General features: G+C 48.6%; 8 non-coding genes and 1 pseudogene across 8 annotated transcripts; all 9 read left to right on the top strand.

The window, feature by feature from the left end:
- The first annotated feature begins 34 nt into the window (after positions 1–34).
- Positions 35–153, top strand: LOC126308091 (5S ribosomal RNA). The gene has a single exon (XR_007554018.1). It is a non-coding gene; the product is annotated as a 5S ribosomal RNA (ribosomal RNA).
- Positions 154–1623: 1470 nt separating this feature from the next.
- On the top strand, positions 1624–1742 carry LOC126308089 (5S ribosomal RNA). Its single transcript, XR_007554016.1, has one exon. It is a non-coding gene; the product is annotated as a 5S ribosomal RNA (ribosomal RNA).
- A 1146-nt stretch (positions 1743–2888) lies between these two features.
- On the top strand, positions 2889–3007 carry LOC126308088 (5S ribosomal RNA). The gene has a single exon (XR_007554015.1). It is a non-coding gene; the product is annotated as a 5S ribosomal RNA (ribosomal RNA).
- Positions 3008–4477: 1470 nt separating this feature from the next.
- On the top strand, positions 4478–4596 carry LOC126308087 (5S ribosomal RNA). The gene has a single exon (XR_007554014.1). It is a non-coding gene; the product is annotated as a 5S ribosomal RNA (ribosomal RNA).
- Positions 4597–5742: 1146 nt separating this feature from the next.
- On the top strand, positions 5743–5861 carry LOC126308086 (5S ribosomal RNA). Its single transcript, XR_007554013.1, has one exon. It is a non-coding gene; the product is annotated as a 5S ribosomal RNA (ribosomal RNA).
- A 1470-nt stretch (positions 5862–7331) lies between these two features.
- On the top strand, positions 7332–7450 carry LOC126308085 (5S ribosomal RNA). The gene has a single exon (XR_007554012.1). It is a non-coding gene; the product is annotated as a 5S ribosomal RNA (ribosomal RNA).
- Positions 7451–8596: 1146 nt separating this feature from the next.
- On the top strand, positions 8597–8715 carry LOC126308084 (5S ribosomal RNA). Its single transcript, XR_007554011.1, has one exon. It is a non-coding gene; the product is annotated as a 5S ribosomal RNA (ribosomal RNA).
- Positions 8716–10185: 1470 nt separating this feature from the next.
- LOC126308083 (5S ribosomal RNA) lies at positions 10186–10304 on the top strand. The gene has a single exon (XR_007554010.1). It is a non-coding gene; the product is annotated as a 5S ribosomal RNA (ribosomal RNA).
- A 1470-nt stretch (positions 10305–11774) lies between these two features.
- LOC126307913 (5S ribosomal RNA) lies at positions 11775–11892 on the top strand (annotated as a pseudogene).
- The last annotated feature ends 1025 nt before the right edge of the window (positions 11893–12917 follow it).

The raw sequence follows: 12917 nt of genomic DNA, 5'->3' as shown, positions 1-12917 counted from the left end.
GCCTTCTTCTGCCGTGCGGCTACTGTATAAGGACGCCAACGGCCATACCATGTTGAATACACCGGTTCTCGTCCGATCACCGAAGTTAAGCAACATCGGGCCCGGTTAGTACTTGGATGGGTGACCGCCTGGGAACACCGGGTGCTGTTGGCTCCCTCTCTTCTTTTAAATTTTATGTCACTACACCTGCCAGCCCTCTTTTCATGAAAAACTCTCAGGTGCGACAAAGATGCTTCCACAAGCATTTTAAACTACTGTATTAAACGTAAGATGCGAAATTACAGTAATGAACTCAGTTTGAACAAGAATGCGCGGAGGAAGAGTGCTAGGATCTCGTTGAAAATAACGAAACACTGCGAATCGACAGATGTGCTCTGAAACGCGTCAGAGAGTACTGTTTTGTAGGAGCGCTAAATTCCAAAAACTAACTACATTAAAGAAAGACCTGTTCCCGTCTGACCACCGAAGAAAAGCAACAACGTCAGTATTCGGATCGGCGACCGCCTGGGAACTCTGGCTGTCTTCATTTCTTGCTTTCTTGTCACTACTCCTGCCAGCCCTTTTTTCATGCTACCTTTCTCATGTGACAAAGATGCTTCCATACTGATTTTAAACTATCGTAAGATACGATATTAAGGAACTCAGTTTGAAAAGAGTGCGCCAAGTAAGACTTCCAAAGAGTCTCTGGAATAATAAAAACAGTATGAAGTGACAGAAAAGTTGTGAAAAACGTCAGGGCATATTGTTTTGTAGCAGTGCACAAGGGCAAATTTGTAAACAAAAATTTACCTTTCGTCGCTACAAGAGATGTATACTTTGCCGAAAAGCCTGTGTCTTGTGTGCATGTTTTCGCACCTTTCCACGGCACAGCGCAGCACAGAGCGGCACTGGTAGCTCCGAACGCCCGCACACGGCGCCTCGGACTCGCCGGTTCGGGCCGCGCCCATCTCGCAGATGCTTCTCGTACTTGTGCTGTCATATGGACCGCGACCCGAGCGGCAGCGAGCGGCAGTCGAGCAAAGTCGGGACAAGTCGGGACGGAAGGGGACAGCCGAGAATGCACCGTGCGAATTACGCAAATATCTGGAAGCGCGACGCGTGTCAGGCAGGTGAGACCGCTTCCCTCTGTCTTCATTTCTTGCTTTCTTGTCACTACCCCTGCCAGCCCTTTTTTCATGCTACCTTTCTCATGTGACAAAGATGCTTCCATACTGATTTTAAACTATCGTAAGATACGATGTTAAGGAACTCAATTTGAAAAGAGTGCGCCAAGGAAGACTTCCAAAGAGTCTCTGGAAATAACAAAACAGTGTGAAGTGACAGAAATGTTGTGAAATACGTCAGGGCATATTGTTTTGTAGCAGTGCACAACGGCAAATTTGTAAACAAAAATTTACCTTTCGTCGCTACAAGAGATGGATACTTTGTCGAACAAACGAATGACAGGCGGTGCAACGAGCAGCTGTGTTGTGCGTCTGACCCACGTGGCGGCGCGCCGCACTGCGCGTCGCCTTCGAGGTGGAAGGACGTGCTTTGCGTCAAATGTGCCACCGAAGACGGCGATTGCGTGTGTTGGGAGGAGAGGCGAAGCCTTCTTCTGCCGTGCGGCTACTGTATAAGGACGCCAACGGCCATACCATGTTGAATACACCGGTTCTCGTCCGATCACCGAAGTTAAGCAACATCGGGCCCGGTTAGTACTTGGATGGGTGACCGCCTGGGAACACCGGGTGCTGTTGGCTCCCTCTCTTCTTCTAAATTTTATGTCACTACACCTGCCAGTCCTCTTTTCATACAAACTCTCAGGTGCGACAAAGATGCTTCCACAAGCATTTTAAACCACTGTATTAAATGTAAGATGCAAAATTACAGTAATGAACTCAGTTTGAACAAGAATGCGCGGAGGAAGAGTGCTAGGAACTCGTTGAAAATAACGAAACACTGCGAATCGACAGATGTGCTCTTAAAATGCGTCAGAGCCTACTGTTTTGTAGGAGCGCTAAATTCCAATTTTGTAGCAGTGCACAACGGCAAATTTGTAAACAAAAATTAACCTTTCGTCGCTACAAGAGATGGATACTTTGCCGAACAGCCTGTGTCTTGTGTGCATGTTTTCGCACCTTTCCACGGCACGGCGCAGCACAGAGCGGCTCTGGTAGCTCCGAACGGCCGCACACGGCGCCTCGGACACGCCGGTTCGGCCCGCGCCCATCTCGCAGATGCTTCTCGTACTTGTGCTGTCATATGGACCGCGACCCGAGCGGCAGCGAGCGGCAGTCGAGCAAAGTCGGGACAAGTCGGGACGGAAGGGGACAGCCGAGAATGAACCGTGCAAATTACGCAAATATCTGGAAGCGCGACGAGTGTCAGGCAGGTGAGAACGCTTCCCTCTGTCTTCATTTCTTGCTATCTTGTCACTACCCCTGCCAGCCCTTTTTTCATGCTACCTTTCTCATGTGACAAAGATGCTTCCATACTGATTTTAAACTATCGTAAGATACGATATTAAGGAACTCAGTTTGAAAAGAGTGCGCCAAGGAAGACTTCCAAAGAGTCTCTGGAAATAACAAAACAGTATGAAGTGACAGAAATGTTGTGAAATACGTCAGGGCATATTGTTTTGTAGCAGTGCACAACGGCAAATTTGTAAACAAAAATTTACCTTCCATCGCTACAAGAGATGGATACTTTGTCGAACAAACGAATGACAGGCGGTGCAACGAGCAGCTGTGTTGTGCGTCTGACCCACGTGGCGGCGCGCTGCACTGCGCGTCGCCTTCGAGGTGGAAGGACGTGCTTTGCGTCAAATGTGCCACCGAAAACGGCGATTGCGTGTGTTGGGAGGAGAGGCGAAGCCTTCTTCTGCCGTGCGGCTACTGTATAAGGACGCCAACGGCCATACCATGTTGAATACACCGGTTCTCGTCCGATCACCGAAGTTAAGCAACATCGGGCCCGGTTAGTACTTGGATGGGTGACCGCCTGGGAACACCGGGTGCTGTTGGCTCCCTCTCTTCTTTTAAATTTTATGTCACTACACCTGCCAGCCCTCTTTTCATGAAAAACTCTCAGGTGCGACAAAGATGCTTCCACAAGCATTTTAAACTACTGTATTAAACGTAAGATGCGAAATTACAGTAATGAACTCAGTTTGAACAAGAATGCGCGGAGGAAGAGTGCTAGGATCTCGTTGAAAATAACGAAACACTGCGAATCGACAGATGTGCTCTGAAACGCGTCAGAGAGTACTGTTTTGTAGGAGCGCTAAATTCCAAAAACTAACTACATTAAAGAAAGACCTGTTCCCGTCCGACCACCGAAGAAAAGCAACAACGTCAGTATTCGGATCGGCGACCGCCTGGGAACTCTGGCTGTCTTCATTTCTTGCTTTCTTGTCACTACTCCTGCCAGCCCTTTTTTCATGCTACCTTTCTCATGTGACAAAGATGCTTCCATACTGATTTTAAACTATCGTAAGATACGATATTAAGGAACTCAGTTTGAAAAGAGTGCGCCAAGTAAGACTTCCAAAGAGTCTCTGGAATAATAAAAACAGTATGAAGTGACAGAAAAGTTGTGAAAAACGTCAGGGCATATTGTTTTGTAGCAGTGCACAAGGGCAAATTTGTAAACAAAAATTTACCTTTCGTCGCTACAAGAGATGTATACTTTGCCGAAAAGCCTGTGTCTTGTGTGCATGTTTTCGCACCTTTCCACGGCACAGCGCAGCACAGAGCGGCACTGGTAGCTCCGAACGCCCGCACACGGCGCCTCGGACTCGCCGGTTCGGGCCGCGCCCATCTCGCAGATGCTTCTCGTACTTGTGCTGTCATATGGACCGCGACCCGAGCGGCAGCGAGCGGCAGTCGAGCAAAGTCGGGACAAGTCGGGACGGAAGGGGACAGCCGAGAATGCACCGTGCGAATTACGCAAATATCTGGAAGCGCGACGCGTGTCAGGCAGGTGAGACCGCTTCCCTCTGTCTTCATTTCTTGCTTTCTTGTCACTACCCCTGCCAGCCCTTTTTTCATGCTACCTTTCTCATGTGACAAAGATGCTTCCATACTGATTTTAAACTATCGTAAGATACGATGTTAAGGAACTCAATTTGAAAAGAGTGCGCCAAGGAAGACTTCCAAAGAGTCTCTGGAAATAACAAAACAGTGTGAAGTGACAGAAATGTTGTGAAATACGTCAGGGCATATTGTTTTGTAGCAGTGCACAACGGCAAATTTGTAAACAAAAATTTACCTTTCGTCGCTACAAGAGATGGATACTTTGTCGAACAAACGAATGACAGGCGGTGCAACGAGCAGCTGTGTTGTGCGTCTGACCCACGTGGCGGCGCGCCGCACTGCGCGTCGCCTTCGAGGTGGAAGGACGTGCTTTGCGTCAAATGTGCCACCGAAGACGGCGATTGCGTGTGTTGGGAGGAGAGGCGAAGCCTTCTTCTGCCGTGCGGCTACTGTATAAGGACGCCAACGGCCATACCATGTTGAATACACCGGTTCTCGTCCGATCACCGAAGTTAAGCAACATCGGGCCCGGTTAGTACTTGGATGGGTGACCGCCTGGGAACACCGGGTGCTGTTGGCTCCCTCTCTTCTTCTAAATTTTATGTCACTACACCTGCCAGTCCTCTTTTCATACAAACTCTCAGGTGCGACAAAGATGCTTCCACAAGCATTTTAAACCACTGTATTAAATGTAAGATGCAAAATTACAGTAATGAACTCAGTTTGAACAAGAATGCGCGGAGGAAGAGTGCTAGGAACTCGTTGAAAATAACGAAACACTGCGAATCGACAGATGTGCTCTTAAAATGCGTCAGAGCCTACTGTTTTGTAGGAGCGCTAAATTCCAATTTTGTAGCAGTGCACAACGGCAAATTTGTAAACAAAAATTAACCTTTCGTCGCTACAAGAGATGGATACTTTGCCGAACAGCCTGTGTCTTGTGTGCATGTTTTCGCACCTTTCCACGGCACGGCGCAGCACAGAGCGGCTCTGGTAGCTCCGAACGGCCGCACACGGCGCCTCGGACACGCCGGTTCGGCCCGCGCCCATCTCGCAGATGCTTCTCGTACTTGTGCTGTCATATGGACCGCGACCCGAGCGGCAGCGAGCGGCAGTCGAGCAAAGTCGGGACAAGTCGGGACGGAAGGGGACAGCCGAGAATGAACCGTGCAAATTACGCAAATATCTGGAAGCGCGACGAGTGTCAGGCAGGTGAGAACGCTTCCCTCTGTCTTCATTTCTTGCTATCTTGTCACTACCCCTGCCAGCCCTTTTTTCATGCTACCTTTCTCATGTGACAAAGATGCTTCCATACTGATTTTAAACTATCGTAAGATACGATATTAAGGAACTCAGTTTGAAAAGAGTGCGCCAAGGAAGACTTCCAAAGAGTCTCTGGAAATAACAAAACAGTATGAAGTGACAGAAATGTTGTGAAATACGTCAGGGCATATTGTTTTGTAGCAGTGCACAACGGCAAATTTGTAAACAAAAATTTACCTTCCATCGCTACAAGAGATGGATACTTTGTCGAACAAACGAATGACAGGCGGTGCAACGAGCAGCTGTGTTGTGCGTCTGACCCACGTGGCGGCGCGCTGCACTGCGCGTCGCCTTCGAGGTGGAAGGACGTGCTTTGCGTCAAATGTGCCACCGAAAACGGCGATTGCGTGTGTTGGGAGGAGAGGCGAAGCCTTCTTCTGCCGTGCGGCTACTGTATAAGGACGCCAACGGCCATACCATGTTGAATACACCGGTTCTCGTCCGATCACCGAAGTTAAGCAACATCGGGCCCGGTTAGTACTTGGATGGGTGACCGCCTGGGAACACCGGGTGCTGTTGGCTCCCTCTCTTCTTTTAAATTTTATGTCACTACACCTGCCAGCCCTCTTTTCATGAAAAACTCTCAGGTGCGACAAAGATGCTTCCACAAGCATTTTAAACTACTGTATTAAACGTAAGATGCGAAATTACAGTAATGAACTCAGTTTGAACAAGAATGCGCGGAGGAAGAGTGCTAGGATCTCGTTGAAAATAACGAAACACTGCGAATCGACAGATGTGCTCTGAAACGCGTCAGAGAGTACTGTTTTGTAGGAGCGCTAAATTCCAAAAACTAACTACATTAAAGAAAGACCTGTTCCCGTCCGACCACCGAAGAAAAGCAACAACGTCAGTATTCGGATCGGCGACCGCCTGGGAACTCTGGCTGTCTTCATTTCTTGCTTTCTTGTCACTACTCCTGCCAGCCCTTTTTTCATGCTACCTTTCTCATGTGACAAAGATGCTTCCATACTGATTTTAAACTATCGTAAGATACGATATTAAGGAACTCAGTTTGAAAAGAGTGCGCCAAGTAAGACTTCCAAAGAGTCTCTGGAATAATAAAAACAGTATGAAGTGACAGAAAAGTTGTGAAAAACGTCAGGGCATATTGTTTTGTAGCAGTGCACAAGGGCAAATTTGTAAACAAAAATTTACCTTTCGTCGCTACAAGAGATGTATACTTTGCCGAAAAGCCTGTGTCTTGTGTGCATGTTTTCGCACCTTTCCACGGCACAGCGCAGCACAGAGCGGCACTGGTAGCTCCGAACGCCCGCACACGGCGCCTCGGACTCGCCGGTTCGGGCCGCGCCCATCTCGCAGATGCTTCTCGTACTTGTGCTGTCATATGGACCGCGACCCGAGCGGCAGCGAGCGGCAGTCGAGCAAAGTCGGGACAAGTCGGGACGGAAGGGGACAGCCGAGAATGCACCGTGCGAATTACGCAAATATCTGGAAGCGCGACGCGTGTCAGGCAGGTGAGACCGCTTCCCTCTGTCTTCATTTCTTGCTTTCTTGTCACTACCCCTGCCAGCCCTTTTTTCATGCTACCTTTCTCATGTGACAAAGATGCTTCCATACTGATTTTAAACTATCGTAAGATACGATGTTAAGGAACTCAATTTGAAAAGAGTGCGCCAAGGAAGACTTCCAAAGAGTCTCTGGAAATAACAAAACAGTGTGAAGTGACAGAAATGTTGTGAAATACGTCAGGGCATATTGTTTTGTAGCAGTGCACAACGGCAAATTTGTAAACAAAAATTTACCTTTCGTCGCTACAAGAGATGGATACTTTGTCGAACAAACGAATGACAGGCGGTGCAACGAGCAGCTGTGTTGTGCGTCTGACCCACGTGGCGGCGCGCCGCACTGCGCGTCGCCTTCGAGGTGGAAGGACGTGCTTTGCGTCAAATGTGCCACCGAAGACGGCGATTGCGTGTGTTGGGAGGAGAGGCGAAGCCTTCTTCTGCCGTGCGGCTACTGTATAAGGACGCCAACGGCCATACCATGTTGAATACACCGGTTCTCGTCCGATCACCGAAGTTAAGCAACATCGGGCCCGGTTAGTACTTGGATGGGTGACCGCCTGGGAACACCGGGTGCTGTTGGCTCCCTCTCTTCTTCTAAATTTTATGTCACTACACCTGCCAGTCCTCTTTTCATACAAACTCTCAGGTGCGACAAAGATGCTTCCACAAGCATTTTCAACCACTGTATTAAATGTAAGATGCAAAATTACAGTAATGAACTCAGTTTGAACAAGAATGCGCGGAGGAAGAGTGCTAGGAACTCGTTGAAAATAACGAAACACTGCGAATCGACAGATGTGCTCTTAAAATGCGTCAGAGCCTACTGTTTTGTAGGAGCGCTAAATTCCAATTTTGTAGCAGTGCACAACGGCAAATTTGTAAACAAAAATTAACCTTTCGTCGCTACAAGAGATGGATACTTTGCCGAACAGCCTGTGTCTTGTGTGCATGTTTTCGCACCTTTCCACGGCACGGCGCAGCACAGAGCGGCTCTGGTAGCTCCGAACGGCCGCACACGGCGCCTCGGACACGCCGGTTCGGCCCGCGCCCATCTCGCAGATGCTTCTCGTACTTGTGCTGTCATATGGACCGCGACCCGAGCGGCAGCGAGCGGCAGTCGAGCAAAGTCGGGACAAGTCGGGACGGAAGGGGACAGCCGAGAATGAACCGTGCAAATTACGCAAATATCTGGAAGCGCGACGAGTGTCAGGCAGGTGAGAACGCTTCCCTCTGTCTTCATTTCTTGCTATCTTGTCACTACCCCTGCCAGCCCTTTTTTCATGCTACCTTTCTCATGTGACAAAGATGCTTCCATACTGATTTTAAACTATCGTAAGATACGATATTAAGGAACTCAGTTTGAAAAGAGTGCGCCAAGGAAGACTTCCAAAGAGTCTCTGGAAATAACAAAACAGTATGAAGTGACAGAAATGTTGTGAAATACGTCAGGGCATATTGTTTTGTAGCAGTGCACAACGGCAAATTTGTAAACAAAAATTTACCTTCCATCGCTACAAGAGATGGATACTTTGTCGAACAAACGAATGACAGGCGGTGCAACGAGCAGCTGTGTTGTGCGTCTGACCCACGTGGCGGCGCGCTGCACTGCGCGTCGCCTTCGAGTTGGAAGGACGTGCTTTGCGTCAAATGTGCCACCGAAAACGGCGATTGCGTGTGTTGGGAGGAGAGGCGAAGCCTTCTTCTGCCGTGCGGCTACTGTATAAGGACGCCAACGGCCATACCATGTTGAATACACCGGTTCTCGTCCGATCACCGAAGTTAAGCAACATCGGGCCCGGTTAGTACTTGGATGGGTGACCGCCTGGGAACACCGGGTGCTGTTGGCTCCCTCTCTTCTTTTAAATTTTATGTCACTACACCTGCCAGCCCTCTTTTCATGAAAAACTCTCAGGTGCGACAAAGATGCTTCCACAAGCATTTTAAACTACTGTATTAAACGTAAGATGCGAAATTACAGTAATGAACTCAGTTTGAACAAGAATGCGCGGAGGAAGAGTGCTAGGATCTCGTTGAAAATAACGAAACACTGCGAATCGACAGATGTGCTCTGAAACGCGTCAGAGAGTACTGTTTTGTAGGAGCGCTAAATTCCAAAAACTAACTACATTAAAGAAAGACCTGTTCCCGTCCGACCACCGAAGAAAAGCAACAACGTCAGTATTCGGATCGGCGACCGCCTGGGAACTCTGGCTGTCTTCATTTCTTGCTTTCTTGTCACTACTCCTGCCAGCCCTTTTTTCATGCTACCTTTCTCATGTGACAAAGATGCTTCCATACTGATTTTAAACTATCGTAAGATACGATATTAAGGAACTCAGTTTGAAAAGAGTGCGCCAAGTAAGACTTCCAAAGAGTCTCTGGAATAATAAAAACAGTATGAAGTGACAGAAAAGTTGTGAAAAACGTCAGGGCATATTGTTTTGTAGCAGTGCACAAGGGCAAATTTGTAAACAAAAATTTACCTTTCGTCGCTACAAGAGATGTATACTTTGCCGAAAAGCCTGTGTCTTGTGTGCATGTTTTCGCACCTTTCCACGGCACAGCGCAGCACAGAGCGGCACTGGTAGCTCCGAACGCCCGCACACGGCGCCTCGGACTCGCCGGTTCGGGCCGCGCCCATCTCGCAGATGCTTCTCGTACTTGTGCTGTCATATGGACCGCGACCCGAGCGGCAGCGAGCGGCAGTCGAGCAAAGTCGGGACAAGTCGGGACGGAAGGGGACAGCCGAGAATGAACCGTGCAAATTACGCAAATATCTGGAAGCGCGACGAGTGTCAGGCAGGTGAGAACGCTTCCCTCTGTCTTCATTTCTTGCTATCTTGTCACTACCCCTGCCAGCCCTTTTTTCATGCTACCTTTCTCATGTGACAAAGATGCTTCCATACTGATTTTAAACTATCGTAAGATACGATATTAAGGAACTCAGTTTGAAAAGAGTGCGCCAAGGAAGACTTCCAAAGAGTCTCTGGAAATAACAAAACAGTATGAAGTGACAGAAATGTTGTGAAATACGTCAGGGCATATTGTTTTGTAGCAGTGCACAACGGCAAATTTGTAAACAAAAATTTACCTTCCATCGCTACAAGAGATGGATACTTTGTCGAACAAACGAATGACAGGCGGTGCAACGAGCAGCTGTGTTGTGCGTCTGACCCACGTGGCGGCGCGCCGCACTGCGCGTCGCCTTCGAGGTGGAAGGACGTGCTTTGCGTCAAATGTGCCACCGAAAACGGCGATTGCGTGTGTTGGGAGGAGAGGCGAAGCCTTCTTCTGCCGTGCGGCTACTGTATAAGGACGCCAACGGCCATACCATGTTGAATACACCGGTTCTCGTCCGATCACCGAAGTTAAGCAACATCGGGCCCGGTTAGTACTTGGATGGGTGACCGCCTGGGAACACCGGGTGCTGTTGGCTCCCTCTCTTCTTTTAAATTTTATGTCACTACACCTGCCAGCCCTCTTTTCATGAAAAACTCTCAGGTGCGACAAAGATGCTTCCACAAGCATTTTAAACTACTGTATTAAACGTAAGATGCGAAATTACAGTAATGAACTCAGTTTGAACAAGAATGCGCGGAGGAAGAGTGCTAGGATCTCGTTGAAAATAACGAAACACTGCGAATCGACAGATGTGCTCTGAAACGCGTCAGAGAGTACTGTTTTGTAGGAGCGCTAAATTCCAAAAACTAACTACATTAAAGAAAGACCTGTTCCCGTCCGACCACCGAAGAAAAGCAACAACGTCAGTATTCGGATCGGCGACCGCCTGGGAACTCTGGCTGTCTTCATTTCTTGCTTTCTTGTCACTACTCCTGCCAGCCCTTTTTTCATGCTACCTTTCTCATGTGACAAAGATGCTTCCATACTGATTTTAAACTATCGTAAGATACGATATTAAGGAACTCAGTTTGAAAAGAGTGCGCCAAGTAAGACTTCCAAAGAGTCTCTGGAATAATAAAAACAGTATGAAGTGACAGAAAAGTTGTGAAAAACGTCAGGGCATATTGTTTTGTAGCAGTGCACAAGGGCAAATTTGTAAACAAAAATTTACCTTTCGTCGCTACAAGAGATGTATACTTTGCCGAAAAGCCTGTGTCTTGTGTGCATGTTTTCGCACCTTTCCACGGCACAGCGCAGCACAGAGCGGCACTGGTAGCTCCGAACGCCCGCACACGGCGCCTCGGACTCGCCGGTTCGGGCCGCGCCCATCTCGCAGATGCTTCTCGTACTTGTGCTGTCATATGGACCGCGACCCGAGCGGCAGCGAGCGGCAGTCGAGCAAAGTCGGGACAAGTCGGGACGGAAGGGGACAGCCGAGAATGAACCGTGCAAATTACGCAAATATCTGGAAGCGCGACGAGTGTCAGGCAGGTGAGAACGCTTCCCTCTGTCTTCATTTCTTGCTATCTTGTCACTACCCCTGCCAGCCCTTTTTTCATGCTACCTTTCTCATGTGACAAAGATGCTTCCATACTGATTTTAAACTATCGTAAGATACGATATTAAGGAACTCAGTTTGAAAAGAGTGCGCCAAGGAAGACTTCCAAAGAGTCTCTGGAAATAACAAAACAGTATGAAGTGACAGAAATGTTGTGAAATACGTCAGGGCATATTGTTTTGTAGCAGTGCACAACGGCAAATTTGTAAACAAAAATTTACCTTCCATCGCTACAAGAGATGGATACTTTGTCGAACAAACGAATGACAGGCGGTGCAACGAGCAGCTGTGTTGTGCGTCTGACCCACGTGGCGGCGCGCCGCACTGCGCGTCGCCTTCGAGGTGGAAGGACGTGCTTTGCGTCAAATGTGCCACCGAAAACGGCGATTGCGTGTGTTGGGAGGAGAGGCGAAGCCTTCTTCTGCCGTGCGGCTACTGTATAAGGACGCCAACGGCCATACCATGTTGAATACACCGGTTCTCGTCCGATCACCGAAGTTAAGCAACATCGGGCCCGGTTAGTACTTGGCTGTCTGCCCGCCTGGCAACACCTCGGTGCCGAGCGAGCAGTACTTCCTTGTGCGACTTGGCCGGCGGCGCCTCGCGTGTCGTCTGTCTCCTGCCTCGCGGCTACATTTCATCAAGTCCGTAAGTTATGGCTATGTTGTATGATAATAGTGAAGAACGACAAAATAATGTGCAATGCGAATTCGATAGTTCCGTCGGAAAACCGTCAGCTTTCGAAATTCACCGTTGGATACTTGAGGAATTGTGTTTGTCGACCGATGACGTTCTCGGAGTTCAATTTGATACTTTTATCAATTCCGTGTTTTTGAAGTTGAAAACTCCCGAATTGTGTGATACCGTGGTAAATGTTAATGATGGTATCCGTAAATTTCGACATCTAGACGGTCGCATTAGTAACGTGACTATTTCTCATGGTGGGTTTGGCCTTCGAAATGTTCGTGTGTTCAACTTGCCTTTTGAAATCCGGAATGACACAATATCTCGTCATTTGCGGCCGTACGGGACCGTGCTATCTGTTTTTAAAGAGAAGTGGTCTTCCGCCTATGTTTTTCAGGTCGAAAACGGCGTGAGGAGTGTAAAGATGATAGTACGACAACATATTCCGTCCTTCTTGTTAGTTAACGGTCATCGTGCTTTTATAACCTATAGTGGTCAACCTCAGACGTGTTCCTTTTGCGGTGCTGTTGGTCATTACCGACAAAACTGTCCTAAACGCAGGCAGCCTGTTCAGTTGCCACGTGAGGACGTTTTAAGTGGGCCTAGCTTTGCTTCTGTTGCTGCAACGAGTTTAGGTTCCGCCCCCCCCCCGCACGTGTGCAACTCGCGGCCGCCCCCCCTGTATCGGCCACCGCTGACGTTATGGACACGTCTGTTCCTGATAGTGACTCTGTTTCTGTTTCTGAACCTCCTGTTGAGCCTTCTTTGCTCGCGGCTGCGACAACTGAATCTGTTTTTGAAAAACCGGTAGTGGACGAAGTCTCACCGCAATCCGTGCCGATGTCGGCAGAAATTGTTCCGCATACTGTCCCGGTTACGGAACCCGACATATCGGCGGTTGCTCCT

This window comes from Schistocerca gregaria, unplaced genomic scaffold, assembly GCF_023897955.1.
Source record: "Schistocerca gregaria isolate iqSchGreg1 unplaced genomic scaffold, iqSchGreg1.2 ptg000355l, whole genome shotgun sequence".
Classification (NCBI taxonomy): domain Eukaryota; kingdom Metazoa; phylum Arthropoda; class Insecta; order Orthoptera; family Acrididae; genus Schistocerca; species Schistocerca gregaria.
Note: the sequence above shows the minus strand (reverse complement) of the source record. Positions and strands in the feature narration are given on the sequence as shown.